The sequence below is a fragment of the Gavia stellata genome, chromosome 8, assembly GCF_030936135.1.
Source record: "Gavia stellata isolate bGavSte3 chromosome 8, bGavSte3.hap2, whole genome shotgun sequence".
Lineage (NCBI taxonomy): Eukaryota > Metazoa > Chordata > Aves > Gaviiformes > Gaviidae > Gavia > Gavia stellata.
Genome location: NC_082601.1, coordinates 2,757,872 through 2,772,970, shown reverse-complemented (window position 1 = coordinate 2,772,970; position 15,099 = coordinate 2,757,872).

Here is a 15,099-nt window from a genome sequence, read left to right as displayed (position 1 = left end):
AGCATGTCGGGATCTTGGGAAAACATCCCCACTGTTAACGCGCTCCTTTTTTTTAGCTTCCTGGACACGAACCCAAGCAACACTGGATAACGGCTTATGTTCACCAGAGGACTGAATGCTGCTCTGACTGAAACAGCAGATTCTGTGACAGCGCGGGGTAAATCTTTCCTGAAGTGACAGCTCCGAACAAGGGACGGTTTGTGAGCGGTTCGCAGCACGCTTCTCCGTCAAGTGCCCCTCTCCTCTCCCGTATGGCTCTGCGTGGCAGGCAGACAGACGCCCTCGGAAAGGGGCTGCCAGCAGGCAGGAGGGCTGGAGCAGAGCCTGCCTCCCCTCCTTGCTCGGAACTCAGGTGCCAGCTTCGCCTAGCGCAGCCGAAGACAGGGCTGGCCTTCGTGAAGGTGGGGTTTTGGCCTTATCGCTTGAGTGAGTCATCCAGGTCACGAACTAGCTCCGTGTCAGTTCTGGGCTGAAATGTGAGCAATTAATAAAGTTTTACAACATCCTGAAACAGAAAGCGCTACTATCTTATGCATGTTTGAGCATACGAGGTACTCCAGTGACACAGACAAGAGAATCCCAAGCATGACATTTCAAAATTCAGTGCTAATATTCTTGATTTTGTTCCGATGTGTCACATCTTCAGCTGGTCAAATTGCTCAGCTCTAATGAATTTTCCAAAGAATTTAAGCCTTGGTTTCTGCTTTGAAATCATGAGCAAAACACTGAAATTTGTAGTGTGTGCATTATTTGTAAGGCCTTACTGAAAAGTTGGAGCAGCCAACTTTCTGTCTTTCATTTTTTTTAAATTAAAAGCTGGTCTCAGCTATTTTGCAGTCTCCATCCATCCCTGCTGTCCACCAACACGGCTTCAGCTCTTTGGACAGATGATGGAATGGGAGAACAGTGGATAAGCAGCGAGGAAACTTATTGCTCACAGCAAGCTGGTTTTCTCTCTTTTGTTCAGCTGTGTATATTTGAACAGGAGATAAGTCTGGAAAAATACAGTTGCGTAAATGCTCTCATGTCTTCTCCAGAGTGCAGAAAATCCTGTTTCTTCATTCCCCTCCACTCCACACTGAAACACGTGGCAGCCTCACGGGCATATGCAGGTGGGATAGAGCTCTGGAGGTTCAGCTCTAGCTGTATATTCTTTCTGAGTCCAACACACCAACTGAGGCATATCTGTTGAATATAAGGAGAAAAGAAGACGGGCTTGAAAGAGTTCTTTGTTAATCCTGAATGGGAGTTGGGTATGAACATCTGCTCCCTATCAGTTCATCAGTCACCTCCATACAGATAGAGGCAATATGCACCAAAGCTGGTGCTGATGCTGCCCGTTCCTTGGTGGTCCTCGGCGTGGCCGGGACCAAAGGTGCCCAGCGAAGGAATTGGTGCTGCTGGGCACCGCGCACTGGGGCTGGGGGAGGCAGCTCCCTCGCACAGCTCACGTGAAAAATTTGCTTGCATCCAGCTATGTTAGGAATGTGGAAACTTTAACGCACACAGAACCCTTACTCATCATGACCACAGAGCTTCCATCAGCACGCTTCCCAGTGGTATCACATTTACATGCTTTGTTTGCTCTTATGGTTCGGAGGCTGCCAACATCACCCAGCTAAACCCCGGGGCTTTCAGGGTGCCCTGCAGTGCGTTGGGCACTTGTGACAATCAACAAGCTACAAGACACCCCTGCCTGCTCCAAAACTGCCTGCTTGTTGTCATTCCTTGGGGAAGCTGTTCCAGATATGTTAATCCCCATAAAACTATTATTCATGTCATACGCTTAAGTTTAATGCCTTTTCCCATATCTTGATAACTCGGGGGATAACGCAGTGGGGTTAACATTTCCATTGGTATTTTTCACACACAGTCTGGATTTTGATTTATAAGGCAGGGTTTCTTGCTTTTCTTAGTTCGAATTCCCCATTTTTCTTCAGACCTGATTCCTTTCTAGACTTTCACAGTTTCTCCGCTTTCCATCGAAGAAAGCATTATGCATATGTTAATAACATATATACAATCTAGTATTATCTGTGGTAATGACTACTGATCTAGTATAAGATGTTATGGGAATATCAAAACACATTTCTCTCCTCTCACAAGTAATCTGCCTGAACACTTTCTATGGCTATAATAAGAGTTGAGAGCAAGTGCTTTTAGTATCAGAATGACTGCTTGATGATTTAAATCTAAAATTGCCATCGGAACATCTCTCCCTGCGATGCCAACTACCAAAGCATCTGTGGAAAGTATTAAACAATATACATAAAACATGAACCTTACACATCCCATTCCCTCCTCCTTTTCGTGCGCGTGTGTGTAGCTAAATGGGACGTACGTTAAAAGAACATTATTAAGGTTTAAGGTTGAACACTTGTGTATTAGGAAATGCGTATTTCCTGTGTGTCGGAAATGTGGGCTCCCTTGTGAGTATGCGGTGATAGTCATTAATTTCACGATCACGTATTATTTTTTCCCGAGAACCTATTCAGCCCACAGAGCGATATTGTCACCTTAACGAGCAGCTATTCAGAAACATCTGTACTTCTCACAGGCCAGCGTGTAATCCGTGCCTCATTTAGGAACGCTATTCAAAACCTTCTTCTGAACACATACCCATTTGTTATCTCTTCTATGGGACTTATCAATGTAATATTTGAGTTCTTAACAGATGAAAAGAAATTATTTCTCGCCGCTGCCTTACGAGATGACATGATCTGAGGAGGCCTGTTTGACAGACGAGAAGCAGCAAGGTCACAAGTACCCGCTAATTCCGGTTGAGCCTCGGTTCATTCCCAATACTTAATGTTCTGCGGCACCGCAGATGTTTAAAACAGAGCTCCTGCTGCTTTCGTGTGTAGCCGTGAGCGGTTAGGACTTAAAATCAGAAAGCACTGCCTCACATTTTCTGCGTAGGGAATGACAAAACCTCCCTTAGGGAAAAATAGGGATTCAAGTGGCTCGACTGCTGCACGCGGCCCAGACCACTGCCGAGGGACGGGAGCTTTGGCTGCCGAAACCAAAACCGGATTTTATTCTGTTCCAATGAGGGTTTAAAATTGATGACGGTAGGATGAGTATGAGCTTCTCCTGTTTTGTGATGTTGGTACAATAATATGCAGGAACAATGGCAATTGTGAAAATAAACGGTAATTACCTGTGAACTGAAAACAAAATGAAGCTTGACACTCTTATAATCTGTATTTTGGCATTTAGAAATCTGGCCATAGCTACACTACCGAGAAAGAATTACATAAATTCGTAAAATTACTTCAAGACATCAGTGACTCTCCCTCACTTAACTGACAGGTCGTTGAGTGCTGAGACTTGGATGGGAAATAAAGCTCAGCTATTCTGAGTTCCAGGAGCTGAGGGCAATGCTTTAACAAAGTTATAAGCACACTAAAATGATTTTAAAACCCCTTAATAGTTAAGGGAGGATATTAAGACAGAGGACAAGGTATTTTAAAATACTGACCGTAGCATAATTATGCACATGCGAGTGGGATCCCGTATCTCGTGCAAACCTGGTGTGCTGTTCCGCGGCGCCCGCAGCTCCCCAGCACATCTGCTCCTGGGCCCTATCCCCAGGGGCTGCTTTAAGGCATTTATTCACATAGCACCAGCGGGATGGCAGGTGTGTTGTTCCCTCCCCTTTACGGGAGGGTAACACAGTGGTTAAATGACCTCCCCAGGAATACACGTGGAGCCTACGGCAGCGCCAGTAAAGTGAGGGCATGCGGGAGGTGATCACACCCTTTTCCCATGTTTGCCCTCTTCCCAACACACCACCCAGCTAAGGAGGCTCTGTAGAAGCCACAAAAATTATGTGGATTATTCACACATATGCCTTAATTCGGTCTCTGGAAAAGCTTGATGTTTTGAGAATAGGAAAATGTATCTATTAGGACCCAGAGAAACCCCACCTGGGGCCACTTCTTGCAAGGGGAAGGGGTCGGCGTTCAGATACAGCCCCGCTGTGGCTTGCAGCCGCTTGACCTTCTTATCCCACCAGCTGGGGAATTGCCTCAAATCAAAACTTCCCTGAAGCAGAACTTACTCCTCCTGGGTAAATACATCTAAACCAGGACAACTCCTGGATAAACACAGTAAAGTATCTCATGCAAATCCAACGTTAGCTGCTTTGCTGTTACATTATGTATGATTTGTTAGTGCTCGCAGTAAGAACAAATTGCACGTCGGGGGTGTTCTGCCATCCGTGAAATCACGTGCAGCTCAAGGACATTTTCTGCTGTAGGATGGTATGGGGAACAGCCCTTAGTGAGCAAGAACACACGTGAGAAGCCAAAAATCAGCATTCGGAGCCCACAGCTTTAACTTTGGTATTTTGTCTAAATTCCTAATGCTGTTGTGCATTCCTCACTCATACAAAATCAGCACAAACATCTTATGAAGTACTTCTATCCGCAGACATCAAAGAGTACGAGTCCTTAATCTGGATGACAATATAGGATTCAATTTCAAGACAAAGGAAGAATTGTTTTGAGATTAATTTTTTTCAAAGCCCCATCCAAATTTGAAGAAACATCCAGAGCTGTATTAAACAGATCTGGATCTGAACTCTGATCTGAACCGGGCTGATCTGAAGATCCATTGAAATTTGGGGAGAAAATCCTATTGAATTTATTGTGCTTTGGCTCAGAGTGAAATGATTTCTAGGCGTTGTTTGAGAATACCCTGCAGACAAAAAGATTTCATTTTCAGTTCCTGGAGGTTAATTACGGAAATTCGTTATAGAGGATCAGCAGTCCCAGTTGCTGGGGAGACAGTAAAACTATTTGATATGAAATGCTAGCCTAGAGCTGGATAAAAATTTTCTGACAGAATGGTTTCCCATCAGAAATATTGATATGCTGAAGGCACAATGTTTTGCAGAACTGCTTCAATTTCAGTGAAATTTTGTCTTAGAAACTTTCTGATATGAAGCTCTCTGGTTGCACCGTTCTGATTTAACATTTTTTTAATGAGACATTCAATTCCAAGGTTTTCTTAGAATATATTTTTTGGAAATATGTAAGAAATGTGTAAGCTTGAACATTTTGACTTTAGTCAAAGGATGGATTTAATTTCACAGGGAATTTTGAAATCCTTTTTCTTTAATCCCATTTTGGGATGGAAAAAGCAAGTGAACTTGTGTAATCCCCAATTCTCACCCAGCTCTGGCCTATCCCAGCGGGTGCTGGGGGCCATGGACAGAAGCTGGGAACAGCTTCCAGGGCAGAGTGGAGTGGATTAGGTCAGTACTGCATGTCCTTACCCATTCCTGTGAACGCTGCACTTCACAGGACTTTCCCTGAAGGCAAAGCGGCTTTAAATTATTGCTGAAGAGCAGAAAGAACTCGGCAAATAATAAATGCAATTTCTTTTTTTGGCCGCAGTACCACCAAGGCAGTTTAATTGTCCCGAGGAAGCTAAAACTGTTTCTCTTCTCCTCGAAGTGCTGCCGGCTGGAGCCGTGCTCCCCACCCCTTCATACCACACCAAGCCTCAAATATTCGGTGAACCAAAGCTTTCCTGGCTGCACAGACATACTTGTAATTCTTGCCCATGTGAATGAGTAACAGCAGCGTCCGGGGCAGCAGCATAGGCCCTCAGAAACATAGCAAGCATTTTTTCTGTGCCATTTGAAACTCTTAACATGCTTCAGCATTGATTTTTATTGTTCTTTTCTGAACCATAGGCATGCCCTTTCCCACCATAAAGTCACAGGGCCAAGTTCTGTGCTGAATTTCTCCACTTATTAGGCTTGTGAAGCTGGTAGCTATAGCCTCGCGGATGAGCAGTGCCAGGCTGTGATTAATCTGGCTCCGCTCTGCAGAAAAACCTCAGGAATTTCGGGGGGGAAAGCAGTAGGGTTCGGCAGGACGGCCACGGGCACCCACACGGGGCAAACCACCCGCCAGCTTGCCCCCAGCAGTGACGACCTGCAAGTGGTGGGGTTTGCATGCACAGAACCCAGCGCTTCTGTAAAGCGAATAGCAGAGAGAAGAAATCCTCTGCGAGAAGCAGTGGTGAGCGGCGCGTTTTGCAGTGACACGCGGGGATTCGGGAGGTGCAAGGGTGTCTGTGGGAACTGGGCATCTAAATCTCTGGCCCAAAATAAGAATAGTAAATGTTCAACCTTATTAAACTTCCTCCTAGACAGTCACTGAAAAAGCAAAAGCTCCTAGCACAAATCCTTACCCCCAAATTTCTGTTTAACTAAAAGCCGTTCATTTTCGAGACAGCTTCTTCATGGCCATGGCTGTCGGCACCGAGGGATTACTGCTTCAGGAGGAGCCGCTCTCCAGGGCTGCTTGCGTGAGGCTGCGGACCAGAGCTGCAAAGCAAAAATGAGATTTAAACCAAGCCCCTGGGTCAAACAGGACTTTCTGGGTCATGGTGATCCCGGCCTTGATTTTCATCCACGTTCCCTGCAGCCGGGAAGATGAAATGCAGAGTTTTGCTCCATTTCTTTGCTTGCTTCGAGATGCTGTAGTGGTGCATGGAGGGATGCGACGTGCCCAGCCCCAACTCCTGGGCTCGCTCTGCGGTGTTTCCAGGACCTGGAGCTCAGAAAGCACCAGCATGGATGGATGGACGGTGGTGGGCAGCAGGCTGGGGGTCCCACGGCTGCTACTGCGAGAGCCTGTCCCACCTCAGCAACTCCTAAACTAGATTAGGCTGAAAAAGGGTGAACGTCTGTGGGTTGCACACGCTTTGACTCCCTTCAGAGAGAGGCAAACGAGAGGCTAATTAGGCAAGTGTTGGTTGCAGCAGGTTTCACACACTTTCTGCCCTGAGATTTCCATAGACAGGGAAAGTTAGTTGCTCTAATTAAATGACTCAGAAAAGACTAACTGGTCTTCTAACGCATTTTGGTTTTGTAGTTGGGTGTTTGCAAATGAATGATTCCAAATTTTAAATCTCTTCTTCCTACACTGCTGTTTACTAAATAAAACAAGTTTTATAGAAAGGTTATAGAAAGCAAGGGCTCCTGGAGCGGCTTCACTTTATTTGCGGCTTGGTATATCGTAAAAGAAGGGTTGGAGGGAACCTGCAGGACATCGCTGCTCCATCCCTTCCCCTCCAAACCCCATGGAGTGTGTGGGCTCCATGCTGGCAAGGCGAGGAGTGCCAGGCTTTCCGAGCCTTGGGAAAGTGTCGCTGGGTTTGCCTGTGTGGCTCTGGGCTCCGTGAGGTGGAGGGGAGGCAGCGGCGGGGAATCGCTGGGAGAGCGGGGCTCGGCGCAGGGCTCGGGCGTTGCTGCAAGATTCCCCTTTGCCTCTCCAGGCCCAGGAGCGGACTGGCAGCAGCAGCGGTATCCTGCATAAATCACTCCAAAACTCTCCCTGCCTATATTGGATGCATTAAAAATTAATTACTTAGTTATTTCGTATTGAAGGCAAGACTGAGCAATAAGAACCAAATCCTGTCCTCAGATAAAACCATTACATCAGCTGCGCGGAGCGGTCTGGGAGCCTTTAGGAGCCTAGAGATGTGCTTGCCCTTATGCATAAGCCCGTGCTCAGCACATCCAGGTGAGCGGCTGCACACGCTGGGCTGGGTATTAATGCACAGGTTGGATTTCAGCTGGAACATGTATTTGCAAAGTCAAAGGAAAGCCTCATTTTTTTCACCATAAAAGGTAAGGAGCAAAATTCCAGAGCTGAATTTACATGTCCTGCTGCTCCTCAACGTGGGAAAAGAATGCTGCGTCCTCCCACGTATCTGCTTCCCATCCCAGGTCTTCCTCCCTCCCTCTGACTTGTCTGTGCAAGTCAAACCTTTTCTGCCATGAGCCAACAATTAATTATAAGTATATAATAACCTCTCATAAAGAAAGATACATGCAGAAGCCGGGTCTCGTTCCCTCGATGCTTACACAGTTTTTTTCCCGCTGTATTTTCCAAATTTGTTGGAGCCACCCATAGTTTTCACAGGTCTGGGGGGACATCTGGCACAGAAATCTCTTCTGACCTCCTGCCTAATAAATATTGATGGGGAGAGAGGATTATCCAGCAGCCGAGCTTGTTCATGCCATGGTCTGGGGGCTTGAGGGGATATTCCTGGTGGGAATGGGATGCCTGTGTGGGGTCAGCATCCCTGCTCGAGTGCTCGGGGCCAGAGTCACAGCACTGCTCCGCAATTTCATCCCTGTGAAAATCAGCAGGGGGTGGATGGTAAATCTTCTCCAAAAAAAAAGGGACTTTGGAATGGAGTTTTGGAAGTCTGTTACATGGGGAATGAGAAGGATGGTCTTGCAACAGTTTTCTCCTACCGAAATGAGCATGGCAGAGAGGGCGATGCGCTGACAATAACTAAAAGCTAATTTTAGACACTAAAATGGGTAAATCCTAAGGTTTCTGGAATCTTCTGGTCCAAGTACAAAAGAGACTTACTCTGTTCCTCGTTCTCCTGCCAGTTTTCCAGTGGGATATGGGGCAAGCCAGTTCACATCTCCATGCCTCTTTCCTTATCTGAGGCTTGTAGCAACTCCCAGGCTCACAAGGGCATTGGGAGGGCAAACCCATTGCCACCACCTCCAAAGGAGCTCCTGTGCTTCCTGGGAGCCCAGAGTTTTGCTGGCAAAGGTGGTGGGTGCCTCTATTGCCTCCCTGCCAGGACTCTGGGTGCTGCTAGCAGGAGCCCGCACTGCCCAGGGCTGTGTCCCTCCTGCTGCCTGGTGGGTTCAACCCAACCGCGTTGGTCTGAAATGTCAGAAGCATCTCAAGGAACCATGCTTCAACCCCAAAAAGCTTAAAGGCGGTGACCAAAAGGTCTTCAGCCCAAGGGGCCTGGCCCTGATGAGGAGCCGGAGGCAGATGAAGAAAAGAAAGTGGTTTTTTGCCCTTAGGTGGAGGCTGCGGGGAGGAAGGTTGTGTTGGAGGGAAGATGGGGCTTTGACAAGTGATGCTGGGTTTTATTATCAATCAATAACAAGAGAAGAATATTTACAAGCTCCTTAGCTGGACGGTACATAGGAGCGTGCAAAGCCACACCAAGTCCAACAGGAGTGATGACCACCCCGGGGATCGCACCAAGGAGCCCATCCAGGCGGTGGTTCGCTGTTTGTCCCCAGATAAGGAGACACTAAACCCAAGTGATCTGACCGCTGGCACCAGGGAGCAGATCTTTTTAGCAGGGAACACCTAGGGAGCAAAGCCTGGGCCATGGTGCTCCAGGAAAACCGGGTGCACCCTCAGCTGCTTTTACAGAAAGGATGGCAGCTCAGAAAGGGCAAGATTTGCACCCACCGGAGGGTCAAGCTAACATACCAGCGAGCACAGCCAGTCCCCTGGGCGTGGGCGAGGATGGAGATGGCATTCGCCACACTGGCATCCTTTCCCCAGTGCCGGTTTAACCACACCTGGAGCTTGCGGTTGCACCAGGCAAGCTGGCTCACGTCCCTGGCAGTTTGAAAGCTGCAGTGAATCAAGCCCAGAGAATTCCCCGTTTCCTCGACGGAGGATTTATTGGTTGTGTTCATTTTGGGGACACCAATGCCTGGCCCCCATGGAGATCGAGGAACTGCAACTTATGGGGGTGGCAGCTCCCTGACCGCCACCGGGGATGTCCCCCCGGGTGGCAGTGCCACCAGCACAGCTGGGTCAGGAGCACAGTCTGTCAAAGGGCAACGCTGGCTTACTCCCTCCTGTGCCAGAGCTTTTGAGCAACACAGCACCAGCTCCTGATGAAAAAGCCTCTTGGCATCAAGTAGCACAGGAATTACGGGCAAACCGAGGTGGATTTTTCTCATGTTAAATCCTACCCGTGCCTAGGTCCGAGCGGATGTGAGGGGGCTGTACGGGGTGATAACGGACGTCAGGAGACGATGGGGCTGCCCCCACGCTGTAGTTGAATGCGTTCGTGCTTGGCAGGGCCACAGGTGGAGAAATTGGCTTTGCTTATTGTGAAACCCGCTTCAAAGTGTTTGCAAAGGCACAGGGTTGCTTCATCGCTGGGGTTAAGGCCAAGTGCCTTCTCTGCCCTGGCAGCGTGGGGCCGGTCAGGGCGATGGGAGCCCTCCCGTACTGCCCATCCCTTCCCGGGGCAGGGCGTGCATCTCCCATGCCATCTCCGGGAGCTGCTGATGGAGCTGGGTTCATTTGTCGGCTCCTCTAGATCCCTTCATAGAAGCAGCTTGGTCGCTGGTTTTAGCGATGCCCCTGCAATGCCAAAAATGGAGGAGCATCTCCCGGGGACCACTGTGCTCTGGAGACCATTCAACCTAAAGGGACTCAGGCTCCCTGACTCCTTAATCTTACTCAGCTTTGCAAAATGACCTTGAATTTTCAAGAGGGGATGAAAGGGGTGATTAATAGGGATGTGGAAACAAAGTCGAGCAACTCCCAGCGTCTCAAACTCTGGTGGGTACAAGCCAGCAGCATTTCATGGGGAAGGCAGAAATCCCCGGGATCCCAGCAAGGAGCACTGAGACCCTGGGGCACACGCCATCCCCCCGTGCTGCTCGCAGTGCAAGCCCAAGGGCTCCGGGACAAGCCACGGACAAGAGGGATTTGATTTTGCTAGGAAAGCCCAAGCCTTCGGTCAACACCGAGATGCCACAATGAGCTCCAGGGAGAGGGAGGTTCCCCCTGCGCCAGTGGGACACCAGCCCAGTATGAAGCAGCGCTTCTATTTATTTAAGACACTCTCCCCCAAGTGCAACATAAGCAAGGAAAGTGGCCTGGGCTAAGAGCCAGGGTGCTAGTGGAGGGATCCCTATCGCTTCTCTTCCTTCCTCTCCGGCAGGTGGAAATCCCCCTCCCAGCCCTCAAGCCCTTCGGCTTCGATGCAGTCGGTGACATCAGCACATTCCCAGCAGCGCTCCCATGGGCACCTTGTTAGTTTTGCACTGAGTCACCCTTCAGCAAACAAGAAAGATAAGAAAATAAATGGCAGCAGTCCAACTAGCACAGATGCTGGTTTATTTTGAACTACAGAAATGATTTATGCACTAGAGGAGGGATACCAGCACCTCCTCCTCCCCAAAGTTCTTTTTTAAATCCTTCTTTCTCACTATTTTCCTGCAGCAATCCCCTATCATGTCAAGTACCTTCACTATAGGTACCCTAAAAACAAGGAAGGGCCAAAGCAAATATTTTGGTGAGAACTGAACAGAGCCAAAGCTCCAGAGGGATAAGAAGAGGTTTTGTTTTATCGGAAAAGCAAACATCATCTTCAACAGCAAAATGCTATTTCCCCTCTTGAAACTGCCTTATGAAAATGAGGCCAATGCGGTTTTCATTTGCAACACTAATTTGATGAACTCCAGCGGGTTAATGATATTGCCGTATTTAATTAAAGTAGTCGTTAGTCTAGCTGAGTCCCTCCTCCCTAGCAAGGGCCCGGTGATTCGGAAGCGCTGCTGACCTCTGGCACCGGAGCCCAGCCTCTGGCCAGAAGCGTAGGACATGGTGGTTTTATGGGCTTTATCACCCCATCCCCTTCTTTTGGTATCCATGGCTGATCTCTGAGTGCCACCAAACCCTGATGGGCTCTGGGACTGTTGAAGCTGGGATTGCTTAGCCCCTGAAAACTCAGACAGCTAACGACCGCTGCCTCAGCTGACCCACAGCCCCAAATCCCTGTTTCAGCCCCATCCTTTGCCAGGTCAGTGTTTGTGCCAGCCCAAGTCTGAAGCGGGGACCTGATTGCCCACGGTGTTTTCTCAGGCACATGGTGCCGATGAGCTCGGGTTGGGAAACCAGAAGCGAAGGTTTTGCATTTGATGCTCGTGGTGCTGGTGAGACACAGAGGGATGCGGCCACGTGCCTACGATCTCTGCTCAGCTCATCCCAAAACTTACTGGCTCCAAACAGCAGCCTGAGAGCTTTGGAAATAAAATCAAGAGATAAAAGGCCCAGTAAGCCCTGAGCAGCTGTTCCAGCTCTAGTCCTGATTTCTCTCCAGCCTTAAAATGAGCCAAATAATACAACGGTTGCCGTTGCTTTTTCCGGTAAGTGTTTCCTGCAGAAAGATCCCGAGCGTGACGTAGCTGCAAAGCATGAGTCACTGCTTGGGTTACCTGGCACGACATGTGCGTTCTCCGTCTCCGTATTTACACTGCAAACCTCATTTCTGACCTGGCTGTCATCTAAGTGTCTTGTTGATACCTTTGTGCTAAATGATACCTTCCAGCCCATGGGTGCGTGCGTGGTGTCGTCTCAGCTGTGCTTCCGCCCTGGGTGGGGAAGCAGTGGTGGGAATGATGACTGATGGGAAGTCAGAAGAGACCAGCAAATGTCCTTCTGTCAAACCTGCAAATGATGGTTCTGGCTTTCTTCTACGTCCTGAAAACCCTAGGCTTGCTGCACAGGCTCGCCCTGGCCCCTCCACGGGTTTATGGGCAGGAATATTGCGCCATGCCCGGCTCTTCCAAACAGGGAGGATGCTCTGGCTCATGGTGATTAGTTTTCCAGTCCAATCCTGCATCGCTGCTTGCAGGTCAAAGTCTTTTCCAAACAGTTGTTTCTTTGCTTGGAAAATACATGTGCTCTCTTTTCTCATTTGAGTTCTCTATGCTAATTAAAGTAGGAAAATAATAATAATCTACTACAAATCAGTGTGATATCCATTCAGGTTCCCCATCTCATGTCGTGTTAGCCGCTGCGATGCTAATCCGCCAGTGGGATGCCTGCCAGGAAACCTCGGGGGGGTGAGTAGCCTTCATGGGTATCCCGGACACAGGGATCCTTCCTCAGGGTCATTCTGCAAGAGCAGTGCTTTAATTCTCATCCCTAAGTTTTCTCATCCTGCCATTAAGCTAATAACCACATTGTTATGTTAAGTCCATCTTCATTTTTGTAGGCACAATACACAAAGCATTTAACTTCGTGGAAGATAATAACAATGTATTTTAGTCAGGGATGAACCCTCGTCTGTCTGACAAACACCACGTGAGATCAGGACAGATGACATAGAAAAGGAGTGAGTTGTTCCAGTACAGGCAAGCTTTTTTAGGATTAAAAACATTTTTGAAAGGGTTCAACCCAAACAACTTTGTAGCTGTTAATATGTCTTTGATAACTGAGATTTACGCACACACCCTCAGTATAAACGTGCCTTCATTTGGCTCAGCAGTCCCGGATGCAGAGCACCAGAGGATGTCACCCACCCGTGGTGGCATCCCGGCCGCTAGCAACGGGGCAACACGGCTCTGTGGATCCCAGCTGATTGTTCCACCGTGCCCTCCAGGGATTTTCCCTTCCAGCCCCTTCAAGTGCATGTGGAAGAAGAGTTTCCCTTGTCACAGCCCAAGTCTGCATTACACATTCATGCATTTAAAACATATATTCTTGTAATTAAATTCCGGAATATTTTAAGTAGTCATTTGAAGGTCTTGTAATTCAGTGCAGCATATGTTGCTTTTATAGTAAGCTCGTTTTCTGACAGCTGCCTGCGTGGGTTTCCCGTACTATCTCCATCCTCCCGTCAATGAGCCGCACACCAGGCACCGGAGGAAGGGGGGGAGCAGAAGTGGCAGGTATCATTCACGGACCGGAGCAAAGCATGGTCCCTTCCTGCCCAGGCACAAAATCCTGATGTTTTAGTGGCAGCAGTGCTAAGGTGAGACTCGGAAAGATGTGAAGACTACATAGCTCTGCATCGGGCAGTTTAATCCGAAAATGGATGGGGGTTGGCATGAATTATGCCATCTCACAGGCTAGCGTAGGCTCCTTTGCCATGGTTACGTGAGCCAGGAAGGGAAAATGAAAGGTGACGAATACTCAAGTGCTGTTTCTTCTCTTTTAAGGCCAGATGGTTAACGAACCCAGTTTCCAAAGCTGTGGCAGGGACGCTAACGGGCAGGAAGCGCTTGTGACTGTGCGAGTACCTGACCGGCGCTGGTACACACGCCTCAGCTTCTTTTTTTTTTTCTAGGAAGAATCTCACCCGCTCCTACCAGCTGGTAAACATCGCTAGTTCTTCCTGTTTGTTAGTGAGTCTGCAAAGCTAACAGCTTCATCTTGGCTCCTCCTCAGGGTTTATGCATGGAAGAGAGCTCTCCTGGGAGCACCTGTGAGGGCAGGGATGCTCCTAGGGGACAGGGGACGGTGCCCTTGGAGCTCATCGCTCAAGCCCGTCGTTGCTAGAGCACAGCGGCAAGGGGCAGAGCCATGGTTCCTTACCACAATCCCCAACCCATCTGGCATTGAGAGATGATGGCGTGTGAGAGTGTTTGGCAGGGCTACAGTTCGGAATGATCCTACTGAATAGTATAATTAATAATAAATAACAAAAATAAATGACCTACCAAGGAACATGGATGATTGCATGGCTCTTCAGGTACCGGAGGGCGATGCCCTCCTGCATCCAACCATCCTCCCACAGCCCAGGGAACAGCCTCTCCCACACGGACATGGAGAAACTCCCTGATGTTAATGCACACTTTAAATTATTGCGAAAGCGCCCAGAGCCATGGGTGAGCGCTTTAAACATAACTCAAAATAGCATGTAAAAATAAGCGGCACTCCCCGGTGTGATCCCAAAGAGCTACACCAGGACCTGGGAACATGCCTGGAGTCAGCCAGAGCATTCGTCATGCTCCCAGTTAAGCATCCTTCAGAATTCAGGGGTTTAATGACCACAGGGGAGACCCTGAATCTTTTGCGAAGACCGTGCTGCTCTCGCCCTCGTAGTTGGGAAAAGATCCTTGTGTTCTTGTTTCTCCGGGGTGGCAGCTGGCTCAGCCCTGTGGTATTCAGGGCTGTCGGTCGTGGTGTCTTGTTTCAGACGTCATAATGTGATGGGCAGCACAGCCCCGAGCTGCAGCCGGCTGTTTCCCGAGGCGCTCGGTGTGAAATTTTCCCATAGTTTGTCAGGAAACTCTTCCTAGCCATTTTTTCTTGGAACGGACCACTAATGCCAAACGGAAATCTGCAGGCTCCGGGCCAGGTTTTGTAACGCCTCCAGAAGCGACGTGGGGACAGTAGTATTGCATTCAGAAACCGAAAGTCGAACAAAAATGATAACCTTTGCGCTCCCCGGTTGTATAAATACCGTCTTTCTTTTGCTCTGCACGCAACAAAAATGCTATGACGAAACCACGTGGACACAGCTAGCCCCCAGATAACTTCTTTCACTGAGTAT